The 22,340-nt window shown below is 33.6% G+C and overlaps 1 protein-coding gene across 1 annotated transcript in view; it reads right to left on the bottom strand.

Moving 5' to 3' along the window:
• The window catches only part of LOC145296718 (ornithine decarboxylase-like), a 71,970-nt gene extending 49,900 nt beyond the window's left edge, over nt 1-22,070 (bottom strand). The window contains exon 1 of the mRNA XM_080142707.1: nt 21,833-22,070. The gene's annotated coding sequence lies outside the window, so the exon portion shown is untranslated. The remainder of the gene's footprint in view (nt 1-21,832) is intronic.
• Between the last annotated feature and the right edge of the window lie 270 nt (nt 22,071-22,340).

Raw genomic sequence — 22,340 nt, 5'->3', positions numbered from 1 at the left:
TATATATATTGCTTGTGTAAATCTTTATAAACCAATGCCTTTTAGGTGAAAACATTACGTCCTGTCGAAATTAGTATAAATTCTAAAAATTTATAACGATCCATAGAAAAATAACTACAAGTAAAAATAGAAAAATATCGATTTATAGTTTTATCGTATTTGGAAAGGTTGCGCGACCAATTCGATAGGACAAACAGACTTATCTCGACTTAAATTTACTAACGGTCCCTCATTTTTACATACAAAATCTCAAAACTTAATTGGATTATTTAAAAAAAAAAAAAAAAAAAAAAAAAAAATCCAAGTATCTTCTGAGATTTTCTATTTAAAACTAACGGTTCGCCTTTAAGTAAATTTAAGTAGCAAGAGATAAGTGTCCTACCGAATTGGTCGCACAACCTTTCACATTAAAATATACGATAAAACTATGAATCGATATTTCCTATTTTTATTAGTAATTATTTTTCTACTGGATCATTTTTCGTAAGTTTTCAAATTTATGCTAATTTCGACACGAAAATACGTAATGTGTACTGACCTGAAATACATTGGTTTAAAAGATCAATCTACATTAAAGTTTTTCTTTGGCCTAGAAGCACAAGTGAGCACTAATACTTGTATCGGCCTGTTCAAATGACTTTCAAAATGTCGAAGGACTACAAAGTAAACACGTCAACCATTTTTATGTTAACATACAAACAGGCTTTGTGACCTTTCGAAAGACTTTTTGGTCAAAGTTAATATTGGCGACATAAGTTATTTTAAAGGACATACAGTTGAAATTTGTCGATTTACCTATTTGAGATTTTATTTATATATTTGTCCTCGAACATGAGAGAGAGCAAATGTTAGGACAATTTTTTTTAATTTTGAAGACTTACACTCAGAAGAGGGGGAGATAATCTAAGTTATTCAAAACTTTGGTAAAAAGCAAAATGCACTAACAAAAATCTTGAATTAAAATAATTTTAGGTTTTATAAAATTAGAATTCTGAAATAAACTATAAGTGTATTTTCTAAAAATTCTCAGTAACTAAAATGCACAAATGTCAAAAATATAAGTTATATTTAAGGTTTCTATGAATACACAATCATTGGTCAGCCATCTTGAATAACAGGAAATAAGGTACATAGATGGACGATTACTTTGCTCACAACTGATATTTACGGTAACTTAAAATACGCCGAAGTCATGTTAATAGGTCTCAAATGAGCAAGTAAACCCAAATTGTTTGAATAATTTCCAACTGAATTTTCTTTAAAACAATTTTAGGTCGCCAATAGTTACATTTAGCAACTTCCGAAAACCATGTAGAAAAAATGATTTGAATAAAAGTGGGTACTTGTACAGTTTAAGACATTAAAAATGAATATCGAAAAGTTATATTGTACGCATCCGTTATGGAATGAGGTTCTCAAAAAAAAAAAAAAAAAAAAAAAAAAATCACTTAATTTGAAAAAAAAATTGATACCGATCAAAAAGTAGCCAGGTTTAGATTTTTAGGAAGAGCTATGATTTAACATGGGGAGGGGGATGTCGGAGCTTTAGATAGTTATCTCCCTGTGGCGTGTTCTAAAAATCCACACATGGCTACCTTAAACGCGCCGTCATAAAAAATGTTTTTCGCTGTAACAAAAAATAAAAAATAAAATATTTATATATAATACTATCAAATTAAATGAAATTTTTTCAGAACTTCAATCCAAAACGACACGTTTAATATAACTTTCGATATTTTCATTTTTCAATGTCTTGATTAAACTGTACAAGTACCTAAAAGTTAAAAAGCAGGGGGGGGGGTCCCTTCCAAGCTAAAGTATGGTTAAAAAAGTAGGTTAATAAAAAAAAAATTGAAGGGAATCTTTGCAAGCAGGGACCTCCATCGTAAAATAACTTATTTGCACTTTTCGATGCGTATTCTTGGGTCAAAGCAATATAAGAGACCATCAGATCATTCATAAAAATTCATTGAACAAAATAGACCATCTGCAAGCGAAATAAGACCCCTCCCCTATATGGCTTCGTTTCACCACAAAGAGCGTGCGCGTAGACAAAACTGATGGCTCACTTTACCAACCAGCTAGATGTGTACAAATAAAAATATAATACAATAAAACGGAGGGGGGGGGGGTCTATAAACGGAGAAAACGCTCCATATTATATACTTAGAAAAAAAAAAAAAAAAAAAAACATTAAGGGAAGGGCACGGTACGTTCTTATCTACTCACAACGGCACATACACTATCCCCCCACCCTTCCCCCATCCACGTTTGTCGGCTGTGACCCGTTTCAAATCCCACTTCCATTGAGAAAGTTTGTGAAAAGCTCTTACAAGCAGATATCGTCCCATTCATAAAGTATTAGCAAGAAAGAAAAGAAAAGGCGACTATAAAAGAGAAAATTCCGCGTCGTCAGCTCGCAAACTAACTTAGCAGATGCGCGTAGTAACGACAGGGGGGAGAAACAGCAAGACTAAGTAATTAGGTCAAAGTAATAAACCAATAAAATACATTAGGGGCAGAAATAAACCTTAAGGGTACGAGGCGAGAGGAGGGGGGGGGAAGCTCACGGTTTTTATGTGCGAAAGGTGGAACGATAAAATCGTCGCAAAAAAAAAAAAAAAAAAAAAAAAAAATCCATTTCCGTTTGATGAAAACCGATTTTCTTTTTGTTGCAGACCACCTATTAGTTGGCCAGTTGTGTACAAATGCCAAGGGCGATAGAAGCCTTCTATCATGTCTGAAAGTGACAATGTTAAACGAGCGAAATCGGAGATGCGCCGCTGTACAACTCATGCTCTACCATCCAAGTTATGAAAACAGAACCATTGCCAGTATCCTCAAAATGTTTCGCTTCACTGGATCGCCACGAATAACGGATGAAAACAGTTTCCAACTACGTTTATCGTCCTTGGTGTGGTTTCAAGTGATGGCCACATTATGCAACCTCACATCTTCAAAGTCGGCTAGAAAGTTAACATCAAAATGTACCTGGATGTGCTGAAGAGTGGTGATCCCCCGGTGCAATCAGGTGGTTACTGGCAGACCTATCGTGTGGCAGCAAGACTGTACCAACCTGCAAGTCAAAAGATACCCAAGCGAAGGAGTGCTATGACTGTACCCTTTTACTGACCCCCTGCTCCCCCGACCTCAATCTACTGGACTACTTTGGTCATACGTCGAGATCACCAACATGACGTTCCATAACACCAAAGCCAGTCTGATCGCTGCTTTCTGCCGAGCTCCAGCCAGCACATGTGGAAAAGGCATGTGCACAGTTCCGGACCTGTTTAGAGACAGTGATGGAAGCTGAAAACGGCTACATTGAATAGATGTCAGCTCTACTCCATCGTCAAGTTTCCTGAATTGATTTTTTTCAATAAAAGTTTTTAAATAAAGCTGTAGCGTTTCCTTTAGGTCGACATCTATTGTACCACCCAGTATACAGTACACGTGGTCAATGTCAATCGTACAAGAGCGATACTATCAATTAAAAAAAAAAAAATTTCCGATGCCAAAAAACGATTCTTCTAATTACTTTAATTGGCGATCAGGCATACTAGCTACAACCCCCTCCTTCACTTTGTGTCTGAATCTAAATGCAAATTCCATGAGCAAAGTTTTCCCAGAACTGCCCGCCTGTAGAACACCGTTCAGCTGACCTGTTTACCAGCTAAATACAACATGGTAGCCTTCAAATGCAATGTAAACAAACTTTTGAGGCGTCCCCATAAATAAAATACTCAATATACACCATTACTACACTACCACTTTACATTTATTCATTTATCAAGGCCCGAAGGGCACTCGAGGATAAGTGGCAACTCCAAAGTTAAAAAAAAAAATTACTCGAATCATTGCTCGTTCATATCATGACATAGGAAATAGACATTGCTAGTCAATTTGGTGACCTCGCCCAATTGCATCGCACAATTTGTTTTATTTTCGCACAATTTTATAAGATTTAAAAGCATAACATTCATAAACATTTGAAAGAATGTTTGTGGCTGTTGCTTTTTAACAGGGTCATTACACGTCAAACCTCTCGGACCCACACATTGTCTGGCACAGTCGCAAAGGAACAAACAAAAGGAAATGTTCGATTCAGCATCTTTTTTTTAAAGTGCAAATGAAATGCATTTTCTCTGGTTCATTATCTTGCAAAAGTCTTTTTGCACTTTTATGCTTTTTGAAGAGTTTTTCTAACTCTTTACTTCATGCATCCATCTTGCCTGGCAGGCAACTTGTTTCTCTTCGACCACATGCATTTTTCTCTCCTTTTGCAGCACAAGTTCGTGCACACTTATTAATTTTACATGTGCTTCTAAGGTTGCTAATATTTTCACTAGTCAGCTATCCTTCGGCTGCTGATTTTCTCACGCGCCCATATGCATTACGTTACAATTGCTTAAGTTATTGCAATTGCAACTTCATGCAGACTATTTATTACAGAGCCAATTCTATTGATTATATTGTAATATATAGTACCGATTTCAAGAGATAAAAAAAAAAAATTACTTGGATGCCATGGGCTAGAATTGAAACAAAAACATCAAGCACTTCAGCTGCATTCCCTACCATTTGAGCTATCGAGAGATGATATCAAATTAGACCACTTCAAGCTACCTTTGGATTTGCACAGATGTAAAAGTAATAGAATGATGGCAAGTTGAAGTGAAGATCTTGCATTTAAACTTGTTGATATTTGTGTTATCCAAAGATTTTACTAGTTATAAGCCATTCCTGGTGTATGATTACTGCTTCCCCATTAATTTTAGCATTACGTGACTAGTTTTAGTTTATGGGTTAAATATTTAGACACGCATACATAGACCAGTTTTATTTACAGGGTGGGGAAGGAAAATTCACTGTAAATTTCCCATCCTGTAGATTTTTTACAAGAATCTGAATTGGTAATTTAGAACCGAATAATTATATTTGAATCAGAACATTAAAATCACCCCAACACTAATATGTATGAATGTCGTTCCAAAAGTAAAGCTTTTTTTTAACTGAAAAAGTTCAAGTACAAAGACGAGTGGTACTCTTAAGACCAGAAACCTTTATAGAATTTATTTTTCTACATTGAAGTCCTTGCAAAAGTGCATAGAGCAAGGCCACATCTGCTTCTGACGCACATCAACGACGGGGGGGGGGCTCTTAAAATCTCACACCAATACCTGCAACAGACGAAATTTCAGGTTACAAATTCACAAGTTCAGTTATAACAATTCAATTTGCAATCCTGTCCGATCCATTTGGGCAGAATAAAAAATAGGAGGCATTACTTTTGGAACGTGCCCTATACGATAATCATATCCAGTGTAACATCAGTTTTACATGATGGCATGCGTTGGATGATCTTGAGAAACCGACTTCCAAACTAACCTATGTCTGGCCAAGTCCTTTGTAATTATTTTCTCAAACGTTTTTTCTTAGACTTTCCCTGTGAACTGACCCTGCTACCCGATCTGGTAGGTAGGTGTTTGGCTGAGCTCCAATCTATGCCCTCCGCCCATAAATTTACAGCAAGGAATAACCTGTCCACCTGCCAGCTCATTAACTCATCTTTGGTTTTAAGCTGTAACCCTTTGCAGAAAGGGTTTATGTACATGCTAGTCACAAAACGAGGTCATTCCAAAAATTGCATACATTGATCAAGTAGTTTAAAAAATAGAAAATTGTAGCCATTACAGGGCCGATTTTAATCTCGATCGTTCGAATCTAGTTGTCACCTCTTTAAAAATTACAGATCAAACATATTGCAAAGTCAAAGTTTTATTTTAGTCAAGAAAATATTTGATCAATTTATCCGATTTTTGGAACACGACATCTGTTCTGTGATGGGTATGGACAAAAGTCTGAATTCTAAGGCTAGAACGCCATTCTTTCAATGCGAACATACCATCAAAGCCGGACGGCTCAGTGTTTTGAAAAAGGAGTTGAGATTAGTTATCTCCCCACTTCGCGACCCAAGTTTTTTTTTTTTTTTTTTTTAATATACTTCCAAATAGTAAGGCAATAACATGTTATACTTTTTCCTTTTGATTTTCATTTACTAACAAGCATTACATCACCTTGACATGCTTTAAGGTCAAGAAAAAATAGGTTGAGAGGTGAAGATATATGCGATCTCATGAAAAGCAGAGACAAATGAAATTTAAGTAACCTCATTACGAATCTTAATTACATAAACACACAAATCTCACACTAAGGCAAAGAGCAGAAGCAATTAGTTTTATATATGACGGACATTTTGGCTAGGAATAAAAAATAAAAAAAAATAAAATCAATCTGTTCTGAGTCTGCATTTGGTTTTTGGTCAGCAGAAGAGGCTATGGACCGGTAATTCTAGATTTTCTACAATAATTTGCAAATTTCTTACTGTCCTCTGATCAGAACAGCAAGAGTGGCATTCTTTGAAACTTCACGGAATAAGGACTTAGAAAAATGTTTTTGGAATATTGTTGAATTTAATATATATATATATATATATAACTGTTTTTACGGTAATTTAAATGTAAAGGGTTTAAGACAAAACAAGTGCATAATTTCTTTTTTAATAAACAATTGTTCAGAAGTCTCCAAACTTTTCGAACAGGGGACCATGTTGACTTTTTTTTGAGCTATGTGGGCAAAAATAAAAACTCTTTAGCTTAACTTTGCTTTTTTAGTAAAACTGAATTTCCAAAACCATCTTTTACAATCATTTTCAGAAAAAACAAAAAAAACAAAACAAATTGCACTATTTTCACGCATTTCGATTTTGTAAATTTTCCTGAATTGTTTTTTTTTATAAGAGCTCCACAGGCTGGATTAAAAGACTTTGGTGAGCTGGATCTGGCCGCAGTTGTGAGTGGCATAAAAGATTGAAGCAAATCAGTCTGCAAGGTATAAGGTGCAAGGACACCAGAATTTATTAGCTAAATAAAGAATTTCATGGATAAGACCATCTTGTGTCAGTAGAGGCAATAAGTACAGTTTGATGTCAGTGTAGGAACTGTACACAATTATTTGTGAGGAAGATTTGCACAAAGTTTGTCCCAAGAGTGCTCAGAGAGAAGATGATAGAAAGATCTTGTCATTATAGCAAACAGATTGTCAAGCTGATCAATTCAGATCCCAGTTCTTGATGCTCTGGTAACCTGTGATGAAAGCTGAATCTACTGCTATGACCCAGAGGTCAAGAGAGTTCCTAGTGGAAGCATGCTGACTCCTAGACCTAAGGAGAGACAGCAAATCCAGCCAGAAACTTATGGTCTCTGTTCTTGACAGCACAGGCATGATCTACATGCACTGGGTTCACACTGGACACTCAACAAGGAATATTATGCTGAGGTTTTAAGTTCAGAAAGATTCTATCAGAAGAGGCCAGCACTATTCAAATCGGTTTAGTGGCATTTCTACCAGGACAATGCTTAAGTCCACAACTCCATCCTTTTTACATTGACCAAGATGGGCATCAAGAGTTCCTCACCCTCCCTATAGTGAAGACCTTGCTCCCTGTGACTTTTGGTTATTCCTAAGCTCAAGAAAAACCTTAGAGGCCGATATGAGACAACCGAAATGAAAGAATCTGTGATGAAGGTCATTGGCACGCTCACACAAGACTTCCATGGAGTCTTCCAGAAGTTGTTGGAACGGTACAACAAGTGCATTGCAGCCGGAGGAGATTACTTTGAAGGAGACTAGAATTTCATGCGAGTCTTTTAGAGTACAGATGAAAAAAGAAAGTCTGGAAACTTATTGAAGGCACTTCGTATATTAGGTTCAATATAATCAAGAGAGTATTATCTCTAATACATAATCTGTACAAATTAATATATTTAAACATATCTTACGACTGGGCAAGTATATGTAAAAGTGAAAACTTCATTTTGTCCATGTTGAGAATTTGAAAAGTATACATTTTTTTTTTTTTTTTACTTTAACTTTTCTATTTGACTATACATTTTGTTTTATTTGTAAAAATAAAAGAATGAAAATCAAACATTTAAAAATATACAATCAAATGCTCGTGGGAGAGGGGAGATGCTCTTGTTTTTTTAGAACAGCTGTTAAAACTGGATTGGTTCAGATGTTCATTAGAAATAAAATATTGATTGAAAATACAATTTTAAAAGTGCTTTAGTTTATTAATACGAAATAAATTTGTAATTTAAAATTTTAATGAATTTTATATGAGGATTGATAATTCGTATTCGACTACTCCTCTTTAACGTTATTCTCACGTTTCAGTCGATGTAACCTTCGACCTTCAGATGTATCTTGTCGAAGTTGGGAATCTGCACAGAACCCTTTATTCAATACACAGAGCTGGGTAGCTTAGGTAAGGGTTTATGGCATAGTGGATAAGGTAGTTGGTAAAATTCAATTGTAAGTTACTCTTTGGGAGGTTGAATGCACAGAACAAAAAAAATTTTCAAATTCTTTGGAACTCCTACCCAGTCATGGCTGACTGAACGAGGACATGCTATGAATTAAATAAAACGTTCCGTTAGAAATTTGTGTAGATTCAGAATTGACAAGATACACCTTAAGGTTCGAGGTTAGATCAACCAAAAATGTTGAGAAATATTTAAGAACTCGTCCAAATAAATCAAATACGCATTTTATTAAATAAACCTGAATAGTATCGATTACACACCAAGTCTTTAATTACATACATATATGCATACCTACAAGTTAAAATTTAAGATGTAACTTTAACAGAAAAATGGTCCTATTCACTTTATAAGAGTTTTTAATCTTATCTTTGGGTAAAGAGTATAGTATAGTTAGCACACGACTCAAAAATATCAGTGAAATCATGCGACATCAGGTCAAATTATATCACCATTTTGTTCAGATTTCGCTAATTCAGATAATGCCAACACATTTCAAGTGATTTTCTTAAGTTTACACGTGTAATACTAACTGGATATTTAATCGAAACGATTCCTTATTTAATATAAGACGAAACCATTTCAATGCCTATAAAGGATTTTTTTTTTCTTGCTTTTTGCTCTGGCAATGACTTAACGTTTACTCAGAGGGCAACTTTTTTTTTGGGGGGGGGGCTGTTTTTTCAGTTGCATTAATAATTGACCTTACGTTTAACCGCCGTTATGGCGAGGCAAATAAGTTTAGGGATTTCATATCTAACGTTCCTGGGAACGTGGGAAGCAGGTACGCAAGCCCCCTCCAAGCAAGATAAAATATGGATGTATGTCAGTTTGCGAGACAATGAGATTCACTGCAGTGAATCACGTCTATTGTTCTATGGTGTATTTCAGCCGGTACTTTTATAAACAGAATTGAAACAGGAAGATAAATGAAATAAAAATAGCGAAAGCTTAGTCATAACACTGATAACTCATAAAATTTAATGACAGGAAATAAAAATGTAGGTTTTTTTTTTATACGACAGACGCGTGAATGTGGATAAATTTGTAGATTAATATCCGCTGAATGGACACCCTAACCACCTCGAATAAATAAAAAAAAAAAAACAAAAATTAATGGCGTTTTGTTTTTTTAATATATAACAAAAAACGAATCGTATTTGGATTCTTCAGACTACTGTTCTACTCTTGTGCATTATCTGCACAACGTTTCGGTCGGTGTAATTTCCAAATTTCACGAGTATCTTGTCGAAATCAGGAATTTCAAACGGAAGCCTTTAATTAATCTACAGGGGGGGGGTTGTATGTTTTCGTCCCATCAGCCATGATCGGATAGACAGTCTTAATTCGTGAATTACATAGAGTTCCGTTCAAGTTTCCGCGCAGATTCCAGAATTCGACAAAATACACGAGGAAGATCGGAGGTTACACCGACCGAAACGTTGTGCAAAACACATCAGAAATGAGAACAGTAGTACTAAGAATTCAAATGATTATAAAAAGGGGAGGGGGGGGTACCACAACCGTAAAAAAGTCTGTATATTGGACAAGGGCAGAAATTTTACAAGAAATTTACTGTTCCCTTACTCTAAATTCTAATATAATTTTTTGGCACTTCTGCATTTCAAGTTTGGTGGACAATTGTTTCATTTAAGAATTCTACTCGGAAAAAGGGGAGACAAATAGTTAAAGTTTCGAGTAATTTATTTATAAAAATAAAACACTATATTTACAAAACAATTATCTAAACATTTCTTGAATAGAAATACTTAGTATTTAGAAAATTAAAATTTCCAAATGAATTACAAAATTTACATTTGCGGAGAAATTCTTGGTAAGAACTGAAAACTTATTGAATTACGGAATTCTTCAAAAAGGAAGACAAAAAATGTTCCCACAAACCTGAAATACACGAGTGCCTAATCGTTTTGTTTTTGCAAAGTTTTTCTTTTTTTTTTTCCTGGTGAGAGGAAGGGATTGTTCACACAATCGCCTCAAGTAGAATCTTTTGGTACGTGTGGGTGGGAGGGTAAACCATAATACCTTAAAGATTGCCATTCGATTCTAATTAACTCGACTAGAGATTTTTTAATTTAACTAATTTCATGAGAGTCATTGGGTTATCGAACTTTGTCAGTTCTAAGATGGTTACCAACGGAACATTTTAATTTCTAGTTTCGTGAAAATGCCGTTCAATAATTTAATTATGGCATTGCTTAATCGATTAAATTAAAACTTAAATAACTAGCATTTTATGTGCTTGCGCAAATTGGTTATCTTGTACAGTAACAGTATTTTCGTGATGGCGAAATTAGCATAAATTTCAAAAATTTATTCAGTAGAAAAATTTAAAGTAAAAAAAATAGAAGTTATTGAATTATAGTTTTACTGTATATTTTAATGTAAAAGAGTTATGCGTCCAATTCAGTATGGCAAACAAGGGAGATACCCTCGACTTAAATTAAGGGCCTACCAGTACCAATAAACAATCTTAAAACGCCATCGTGGGTGATCTGTCAAAGATACATCTAACATTTTCCACAGGATCAGTTTTTGTACTTAGATTTCTACCGATTTCGACATAACACGTAAGTACCGTTTTTAACGAAATTGTTTAGTGATCACCGATCTACACAACCACCCAAAAATACACGTCAAACAAGGGAGATAAATCAGTGTCACTTTAAGTAATAATGACGAATCGGAAGTATACGATAATTTTTTTTTTTTTTTTTTTTTTTTTTACTCAACTCCATTTTTTTTTTGTGCATATACCTACTTTCAGAAGACATAAGGCTATCAAAAGATGTAATTTATATGGAACTGCGATATTTACCGTGTATTTTTATGGATAAGCATAGATTAACTTTTTACAGTATTGTTTAGTAATTACTAATTTTTTTTTTTTTTTTTTTTTTTTACAAAGGCATCACCACATTATCAAGGCCCAGAGGCCACTCAAGGATAAGGGTTAAAGAGTGTACAGTAGAAGTTGGTCAATATAGTAATCATTAGTAATGAAAATTTGGTAAATTTAATAACTTATATGGAACGGCTCATCAAGAACTTATTTACTTTAGACTTGAACAAAACCATATTGTAGTCAGCCGGAAAGCAGGAAAATTGAACCAGATTTTTAGAAAACGGAAAAAGTTGCTTCAGTTCAATTGCAGCAATCTCAAAATTAAAGTTTAAGAAAATCGGGTATTTTTAGATTAGGTCCACCTCCACAATTTTCTTTTAAATGACGACTTTAGCAGGTTTTCGACTATGCTGAATACGGAAATCGCATTGAAATTCTGCAGAAATAAGTAGTTAGCGAGATATAGAAAGTTGTATTATGCATTGTATTCTTTGGCGGCCATCTTTGTTAGGCGCATGCGCGCGCCATAAACAAATCTACGCGCGTGACAAAGATGGCCGCCAAACAATACAATGCATAATACAACTTTATGTATCTCGCTAACTACTTATTTCTGCAAAATTCCAATGCGATTTCCGTATTCAGCATAGTCGAAAACCTATAAAAGTCGTCATTTGAAAGAAAAATTGTGGAGGTGCACCCAATCTAAAAATTTACTGAAAATCGCCAACAGAGCATTAATTCCCCTCACGCGCTTCTGTTGTATTAAAGAAACAAGCGGTATTAAAATATAATCGATATTTGCACGTGGACAAAACAATAACACGAACTATAGGCAAACATTTATAACAAATGTTTGTGGTATAGAAATCGATATATGCTTATATCGAGAATATCTATGTGAGGAGTACACTACTACGAAGCTAAATGACATAAATGAAATTCACCGCGTGGTCATTTGAGAACACTTATCGAACATGCTAAATTATTTTTTTAAGTTGTGAGCGTCTCCTTTTGAGTTTCGGTTTCTGCTGAGCGTTCGGCTTCACAATGAATGCTCGGGAAGAGTTTGCTAAAACCAATGTGGTTATGTCCAAAAATTCAGTACTCAAAGTTAAGATGACTCGGTTTACCTAAATGTGGAACGAGATTCACTAAACATGAAACGAAAACCGAAACCATATGAAGCCACTTGTTTTATCATGAAACAAACTTCATTTTTATCGTTTAATATTTAAAGTATAAAAATATGGAATTTTCATACTGCATACGAATTCCCATGTCACTTATTTTTATTTTCTTTATAAAATAATACTTGATCAATCTATTTGATTTTTAGAATGTATTTGTTTCACTGTACGTATATTATATAGGTTTTTCTTTAACATATGGTGATTCTGGACAATAACCAGGATCTTTATATAAAATTTGTCGGTAAGCTAACATTTTAGATACTTATCTTTGTGCTAATGCAGTTACTGATCCGCGCTATTTTTTTTTTTAAATCGTATTTCCAAGTTTAATTACAATTTTATAAAAAAAAAAAAAATCATAACTGTAAGGTTAGAGTACAGTACAGAATAGGTACAAAACACCTTCCCCTCCCCATGTTAAGAATGACTTTTTAAATAACGTTATTAATTTCAACACGGGTCAATAAGTGCATGTGTACCCTTATCTTTTACATTTGTTTTATGTTTCCTAAAAAAAAAAAAAAAAAAAAAAAAAAACTAATTTTAGAAGTCCAAGGACAGAAAATTATGTAAACTAGTTTTTGTAAAATAAATAAATAAATAAATTATTTTATTAAAAATAAAAGCCAAACCGAGAAAAGGCAAGCCCATGTGTTTATATTAAACTGGAAGATATAATCAGAAGAGACTTTTCCAAGGCATTCATTCACCGCCATGTAGAACGTTTAACAGAAACCGGAACCTAAGACATGCGCAACATGGAATTAATCATAAATAAAATTTGATGCTTTTAAACCAAGATCACAGTGTAGTAGCTGTTCTGATGCTACACGCAAGTTATTTTGTCCTTAGTTAATGGTGACGAAGCCCTTCTATATTAAGGCAATTTTTAGTTTTGTCTACTTCCTTTTGGGGAGCTGGTTTACTCCCAATAAAAACGACATGTCACATTTTGTTTTCGTGGGGAAGCAAATTAATTTAAATTAACTCATTTCATATGCTAAACGTATTTTAAAAGATTATTCAAAATTGCGTTCTGTTTAAAAATGACGGAACCTTGTTTTAAACCAAGGTTTATTTCCCTTGTTTCTCCTACCGAATAATGGGTCGTCCAACTCTTCTACAGTCGATAAATTTTATCTTTACTTGCAATTATTTTTCTAACGGATCATTTTTCGTAACTCGGGGAAATTTATGATATCGACACGATACACAAATTTGTAATGTTTTCACCTGAAATGCGTTGGTTAAAAAAGATTACCCGTCTGCACAAGCACCACATTAACTAGCAACGCTGTTGGTCGTTGCACACATAAGTTTCCTAAATTTAAATTTTAGGGTAACAAACCGCATTTTTTTTTTTTTTTTTTTTTTTTTTTTTTTTTACACACATTTATATCCCCTCCCCCCCAAGAAGCCATATCGCCACTTGGATGTAAGGGGGCAACTATTTGGGACCATGCCTAAGATTGGTGGTTTACGATACATTTAAATTTCTGCATATCACTACAGCCAGAGACGCATGTAGCAGGAAGGGAATTCCAAAATCTAACTGTTTAAGGACTTGAGTGAAGGGGTGCGATTTTTTTGCTAAGCGGATTTGTTGGGGATATGTATGTCGAGGGGGCACAAATGCAACGAGTTCAAAACAGTTTCCATTAAAATACTTGTAAAACAGACACAACAAGAGTTGGAGCTTAGTTAAAGTGGAACATAAATTCATTTTTTGGACCCTGTAAAAGGGGGAGAGACTACTGGTAGATGCACCAGTTCAGGTGACAATACTCCATGGATTATCATTGGCTCTGTCATATTGGATAAAGGTTTCTGGATTTGTTTATGACGATTGAATAATTCAACTATATTGTTTGCATCGAATTGATGAAGAAATGGTGTGCCAATAAAGGGATGCAAGTTTATCTTATACCCTGCTGTCAGACAAAATGTAAAATAAATACAAAAACGTGGGCAGATAGATACTTCCCATAATGATATATTTACCTTTATAAATATTCTTTAAAAGTTTAATGGATTAAGGCTAATTAAGTGGAGGCGGATGACAATCGGTTATGTATGTGGTTAACGACACCGACTAACGACCTTCGTGTTCCTATCTCGAATTCATTTCGTTCCACAAAATCACTTAGTATGTTGGCAATCTTCTCGTAGTCCCTCCCGTAACAACTGTCTTTCTAGAAAGAATTCTGACTACAAAAATATCAGGGAAACCAATGCTAACAAAAGAGTCTTGATTCATACAGTATCATGATCGGTTATTTTGAGTTCAGCTTGATTTGGCAATTCATCGTGTGGTTTCAGTAGGACGAAGCCACATTAGATCCTAATTTTCGGAACCTATACTAGGTTCGAGAGGACACGTAAATTGCGTAATATTTTCACCCGAAATGTGTTGGTTTAAAAGCAAAATTTAAACAAGCATTCAGAAATTTATTTTGGTACGATATTTACAATCACCGCAAGAGCAAAGGAAACACCTAATTGGTTACGGAAGAACATGTGGTTAGCGAACCAAAGAAACGGTTAAACTTCACAAATTCAATGAATTATCACTGAAGGCTCGGTAATGTATTCTGACGAACACTTGCACTAATTTTAACTCAATTTGCGACATTTTTGCATAAATTAGGAAAAAAAAAAAAAAAAAAAAAAAAAAAAAAAAAATCATCGATCCCTAACACTGGTGTACGTACAAAAAGAAACGATCATGGCTTGATGAGAAGAATCACGTATGCAATAATATGCATATATGACCTTATCTTTGAGTATACGAAACTGTTCTACCCAACGATTGTCAATTTCTGGTTTACAGACTTGAAACCAGATATAAATGGGATTCGAACCTGTAGAACAAATACAGATTCGGTCTTTAGCCAGTAAAAATAGCTGGTAAGAGGTTTAAAAAAAAAAAAAAAAAAAAGGCAGGTGTAGGCCGACTTTATGTATATCCTGTACGCATGCGCAAATATACATTTGCGAGCGTTAGTTTTAAAAGTCCTGATATCCATGTGTTTAAGTCAGATGGTAGCGAATACCGGCGGACAGCTGAAGGTTTTGGTTTTGATTCTAACTGACGGCATCCAAATTAATGTTTAAACTTTTGAAATCACTATATATTGGGTACAATATAATCAGGATTTTCTGAAATCCGTTATGAAATGAAAATATATTCAAATGTATTTTACGACCGGGCGGCCTAAAGGGCGTACATTGTAAATTTTTCTTTGTAGCATTCTATAATTACATTTTATCACATTCCAACAGCGAGGTTTCTGACAAAGTAAAATTTGATGTTTTATTGGTTAGAATCTATCCCATTTAACACTTATCGTTGGCAAGTTTTTGACTGTAGTATTTTTTCAGCTCCTTACATCAAGTAGATTCATGCATTGTCTGGAGTGATTCATGAAAATAAAGTGGGAGAACTCAATGCGTTGCAGAGCATAAAAGCTTAAAATGAAAACAAACTTCGTTTGATCTTAAGTTTATTTCAACCTGAAATAATTGAACAAATTTACAGGGGAAGAGATAACACGGATCAGGACAACATTGATATCGTCGATTTCAAATGCAAATAAGAGTTTGCTACGCCATACTCGTCCATTCAATGCAACATAAATTTTTTCGGAGTTGTCCTGATTAGGAGGTTACAAAAGAGAAGACAACGTTTCTCTTTAGTTAATAGGATTTCTCGTACAAAGATATTTGGCCCTCTTGCAGAGGAAAATATTAACTTTAAATAAAATAATTCAATGTGTATAACCGAGAAGCTCACGCGACCTGGTCTCATTAATACAGAGATTGACCGTTTCAGAGATTAAAAAAAAAAAGTGCTCAATTTAACGTGATAAGAGGTAGCCAATATTTACAATTCTTATTTTACATAAGGTATTTAGTAAAAAACTAACAGCTTTTGTTTTCCCTTATCTTTTAGTACATTTTAGGCAAAGAAAATTTCAATTACGTGTTCAATTAAAAGTTTCACCGAACAATATCAACCAGTTTTATTTTTACAATAACCCAAGCGGTAAATTTGTTCTCCACGAAAAAAAAAAAAAAAAAAAAAAAAAAAAAAAAATGGCGGACGATTGACGTCAATCGTCTGCTATTTTAAAACGCTATACATTGGATCCGTAATAAATAAATAAAAAAAAAATATGATGCTTGCGTAAATTAAATCTTTTAACGCACAGTTCAGGTGCAAATATTACGTTATTTCGTTTCATGTCGAAATTAATAAATTAAAAAATGTATACAAGATACATCTCCCGAGAATATAAAAAATACGTTAAGAGAGATAAGTCAGTTTGTCATACTGAATTGGTCGTACAACTCTTCCACGTTAAGATACGATAACACTTGATAAATAGATAAATTCTATTTTTACTTGTAAATATTTTTTCTACCTGATCATTTTTCGTAATTGCTTGAATTTATACTAATTTCACCCATGACATGTAGGAAAGTAATGTTTTCACCTGAAATGCGTCGGTTTAAAAGATCATCGATCTAGACAAGCACTAAAAATACTTTCCAATTTTATTGTGAAAATTAAATTTATTTATAAATGAATCCGAAATACAAAATCTTAAAATATAAGATTAATTGACGCCATGGTCGTAAGTCATTTGAAGTGAAAAAAAAATACAACTTTAACAAGTATTGTTGGCAAAGTCAGTTTACTTCGGTTCATATTGCGTAGAAGTCTCGATTAGTCTTTCTCCGTTTGTAGTTAGGACTACTTACATCATGAGTATTTCTGGACACCTATCCTTAACAAGCACCATTTTTTATATTTCGGCACTTCTGCCACTTACGATGCTAAAACAATGTAACCAATAAACTCATTAAAACATGAAGTGAGCACTTTCAGCTCAGTTTAATCACGCTCAAAATAAAATTTAATTTGGAGATCCTATCTAAAACAAAATGGTCGGCTCGGGTTCAAAAACCCGAAAAATACCTTTATTCGGACAACAGTACCGTCGGTTTTAAAGCCGGACAAAGTGGTACTATACATAGTCTCTTACACAAGCATATCTAGTTGCGAGTTGCCTAGGTAAATATGAATTATTCCACCCTCGAAAATTCCTTTAAAATTACCACTCTTATAGGTTTTCGGGGGGGGGGGTCGCTGAAAACGAAAATAACGTTTAAAATTACGGCAAACGAGTAGTTGCGAGTTGCCAAGACATGAAATATTAGTTCTAAAAAGTGGGGGATCACTTTTCTATAATAATTTAACGTAAAATGATCAAATTTTTTTTTTTTTTGGGGGGGGGGACTGACTTTCCACCCTCGGAAAATCCTTTGGAATTACCACTAACGTTTAAAATTCCAGGAAACAAGTAGTTTCCAAGATATGAAGAACTGCACTCTATGGTCTTTTTTGAAGGGGGGGGGGGAGACTGCCTGTTTTACGGTTTTTTTTTTGAGGGGGGTATTCAATTATAGAACTTTATTGCCGAAATTGGAGACGCCATTTTATTTCACGCACCTGCTGTCCAAATGCAATGGATATACCATTATTTTAAACTATGGCCGAAGCATGAAATAAAAAAAATTCAGTGGAGAACGATTACTTTCGGAAAGGGAAAGAATTAACCTAAAATTAACATTACTTCCAGAAACGTGGTAAAACCGATATTACTAGAGAACATGAATCTTGACAATATAACCCAAGACTTTTTTTTTTTTTTTTTTTTTTTTTTTTTTTTTTTTTACAAATAATATCAGGATGATAGACTTTCTGCATGTTTACAATTATTTATCTGTTCGAAAAAAAAAAAAAAAAAAAATTTTTTTATAAAAATCCAATGTTGATTTCATTAAAATTTTAATTTTCTTACGCAAACTTTTCAATAAATGTTTTCAATTATATTTCGATTCCCAGCAAAATAAAATAATCCACTTCTCCATTTAAAGAAAAAAAAAATCATTTAACTGAATTTGTTGTTGACCCTTCAAACTTGCTTTAATTCAATAACATGTTTAAAATTTGTTCGAAAAAAAAAAAAAAAAAAATAAATAAATAAAATAAAAAAAAATAAAAATAAAAAAAAATAAAAATAAAATAAAAAGCCAATGTTGCTTTCATTACAATATTTTAAAATTATATTTTCTTACGGAAACTTTTCAATAAATGTTTTTACGATTATATTTTGATAAATTTCCCGTTTTCACTAATTTATTTACTTTTTTCCATAGTTCTTTCAGGAAGTTTAAGTTTTTTTATTTCATGCTTCGGCCATAGTTTAAAATAATGGTGTGCCCCCTTACGTTTGGACAGCAGGTGCGTGAAATAAAATGGAGTCTCCAATTTCGGCAATAAAGTGTAGAAGCACCGAACTTAGATTTTTAACAGGTGCTTCTGCAGTTTAACCGTTTTAACATAAGTAACGTACCGACATTAACCGAGCAGAATAACTTTAATATTTTACAAAAATTCTGTTTACATTTGGTGGGAGGCGCGGGGGTGTATTTGGCGGCCGCCAAAACATCCCCCGCCCCCTTCCAACGCCTCCCACCAAATGTAAACAGGTAATTAAGATTTCCCGAGGGTAGAAAGAAAGTCTGCCCCCCCCCCCCAAAAAAAAAAATCGTGACCAAAGTGGGTGCTCATTTTACGTTAAAAAAAAAAAATAAATAAATAAAAAAAAAAAAATGAAGGGGCCCTCACCTTTTTAAACTAAAATTTCTTCCTATCTTGGAAACTAGTAGTTTGCCGTAATTTTAAACGTTATTTTCGTTTTCAACGAATCCGAAAACCTATAAGAGTGGTCATTTGAAAGGAATTACCGAGGGTGGAGTAATTCTTCATATTTACCGTTTGCCTATCCGAAAAAGCGGTTTTCCGGAAGGACACAGAGGCCGAGAAGTATCCGAGTACCATGTACCATTTTGTTTGGATTTGAAACCGACGGTATGGATAATCTTTCGTAATACATATATAAATAAATATCACGATCTCAATTTTTAATTTTTCATAATCAAACGCTGCGGCTGCGTGTTCTCAATTAGCTTTACATATGAGTGTGGTTAATCGGAATCGGGAATCTAAAAAACTTTTTGGCGTATCTTAATCGGTATAATTTGTGCCCATTTCAGAAGTCGGAAACGATTATTTTCTTAAAACTTAATTTTACGTTACTGGTATTAAAATAAATATTTGATTTGAAACTGCGATAATACGTATATCATCCCATAAGTGGATTTTTACGTTTGCGAAAATATATATATTACGTGATCTGAAAAACCCAAAAGATCTTCAGCTAAATATTTAAAGATTTTAAAAGAATTTGAATAGGGAAATTAAGATTCGGTAATTTTATCGGAATTGAGAAAACTATTGAAATCATGACGTCTCCATCACTCATACTTTAAATCTGAAATATACCCGATGAAATGAAAAAAGGTGGTTTATATTGAATATTGGGATTATTTGAATTTTAATTTCAGAGTTGGTTGTCGTCAGTAGACATTCAAAAGGCACTTGTTATAGTAGATAGCAGTGCGTGCGTATTTCGTTATTGTAGTAAGTAGAAGTAGATGTCTATATATAGCCTTGAGGAAAGCGAGCACATTCGAGACAGCCATACCTTTTTTTCTGCTATTATTACTAACATCAAAAGTCCATAGGTTGTTTAGTAAGTTGCGGAGGTAAGTACTAAGCGAGGTGGCAGGTATGTTTAAATACTCATACAGACTTTTTTCCGTTCCAATAAGATCGATTTCAAGATTATATTTTTAAATTGAAAAGGACAGGGGGGGGTGTAAAAATACAAACATACGACTACTCGCAAGTTAGTATATATCACTAGATTTAAGAATCAATTTTAATATTAAATTGAGACCCTATAACTAGATTGTTAATTCGTAATTTAGGAACAGACAAATATTAAATTAAAGGAGGTATTATTTAATCCATAGTTTTCGGTACCTATGCGGAAAGAACCCCCATTCTTAAAGGAGTTTTGTAAGTATCCTGGTACTTATTTAAAAGCATACTTAAAAATAAGTGATTTACGTGGTTTTTGGAATATGACATCTTCGTTCCATGAAGAGTATGTGCCCACTGCCCCATAAAGATTTCATATTGTCCGCGATTCCGATTCGTTGCCAGCGACCCCGAAAATCTAAACTAAATTTTATTGGCCAGTGTTCTGTAGTTAAACATTTACCTATATTAAGTTTAATTCCCAAATTAAAATTATATTCTGTACTTTCACCTAACAATTCAAAAGCTACCGTAAAAATTGGGTGCTAATGCACTTACTGATCTGTGCTATTTTTTAAATCGGATTTCCAAGTTTAAAGTTTTGTTTTATTCAGTTGTAAGGTTAAAGTACAGAATAGGTACAAACCGCCCTCCCCATGTTAAGAATGGCTTTTTAAATTCTAACGTTATTTCAGTACGGATCAATAAGTGCACGATTGCCAAAAATTGTATTTAACTCAAACTAAAACACGGCACGGTTCGTATTCCGCATAAATACAGATTCCTCGTTATGGAAAAGAAACTACGTTAATCTTTATCAAAACGAAGAGAAAAAAAGTAATATTTGTATTATGGGTGATCCTTAATATCTGGGTGATTGTTGTATTTGCAACATAACCTCTGACCTTTCAGTTGTATCCTTACGAATTCAGAATTTACTATCCGAAGCAATTTTGTATAGTTAAAAGGTATATAAGTTAAAACGAATGAAATTTGTATATTACACTTATTAAAATATTAATGCACATTTCTTTTTAAATAATTCGTAATTTAATTTCACTATTTTTTTTTATCGGCCAATTGTTGGGAATTGATTTTATTGCCACGCGTTAAAAGGTTTACCTACCTACATAAGTATATCTACGAAAAAAATAAAAAAAATCATGGTATAATTCAAGAACACTTACATAAATTAAGACGATTATTTTACGAGTTCATGTCTATTCGTATTGCCTATTATATATATATATATATATATATATATATTTGTAAGTGTCTTTGAATAATTTTCTAATAAGATATACAAATGCTCGTAGAAGCTAAAATAAAATAAGTTCAATAGATTTTAATATTGCGCACATTTAAATCTATATCATACGATTTTATCCAAAATTTAAATCCAAGGTGTGTGTGTGTGTATATATATATATATAAAACTACATCCTCAAAACTAATGTAAAAAATAGAATATGAATGAAAATAATTACGATTCATTTTGAACTCGATTAGTGGGGGATCGAATTTAAAGACAACATAATTACAAACTGATCCCCCATTTTTCGACTGCTGTGCATGTAAATGATTTTGATCGTAATTATATTTTTTGTCGCTTGTTAAAAATCCCCAAATAAATAAAATGGATCGTGTTATGTCTCACCTGAACAGAAGCTCCACAACCGTTCTCCCTTTTGTTTTTGCCCGGAATCTTGCTGATTATACTCAACACGTCAAATCAAAGAAAAAGCCCAATTCATAGAATCACCGGGTAAGATAAAACGGCTGATAGACCGCTCGTCGATGATTGCGAACAAATCTTACATCGGTGAATGACGAGTCTGATTGCTTACAACGCCGTTTTAAACGATCCGCGTATGAATACACTAAACAATGACATTGATAGACGCGGAAGGAGAAAATCGGGAGAAGGAAGAGGGTAACAATATAAAAACGGTAAAAGGAAGCAAGTGCGATAGCATAGTCGAGAAAAAGTAGTGCATAGCTTGAATTTTATTTAGCTTTAATTAATACGATCTAAAAATAATAATAAAAAAAACATAAAGATGGGGCAAAAGACAAAAAAGTGCATGGATGGGATAGGGGTCAAGGGTCATCCTTTTTGTTTATTCTCTAAACTAGTTTCAATCACCAAAATACCGCATTTACTC

The sequence above is a fragment of the Euprymna scolopes genome, chromosome 17 (genome assembly GCF_053919585.1).
Source record: "Euprymna scolopes isolate OS-2025 chromosome 17, ASM5391958v1, whole genome shotgun sequence".
Classification (NCBI taxonomy): Eukaryota; Metazoa; Mollusca; class Cephalopoda; order Sepiida; family Sepiolidae; genus Euprymna; species Euprymna scolopes.
The sequence above is the reverse complement of the archived record's forward strand: the minus strand, read 5'-3'. Positions and strand labels throughout refer to the sequence as shown.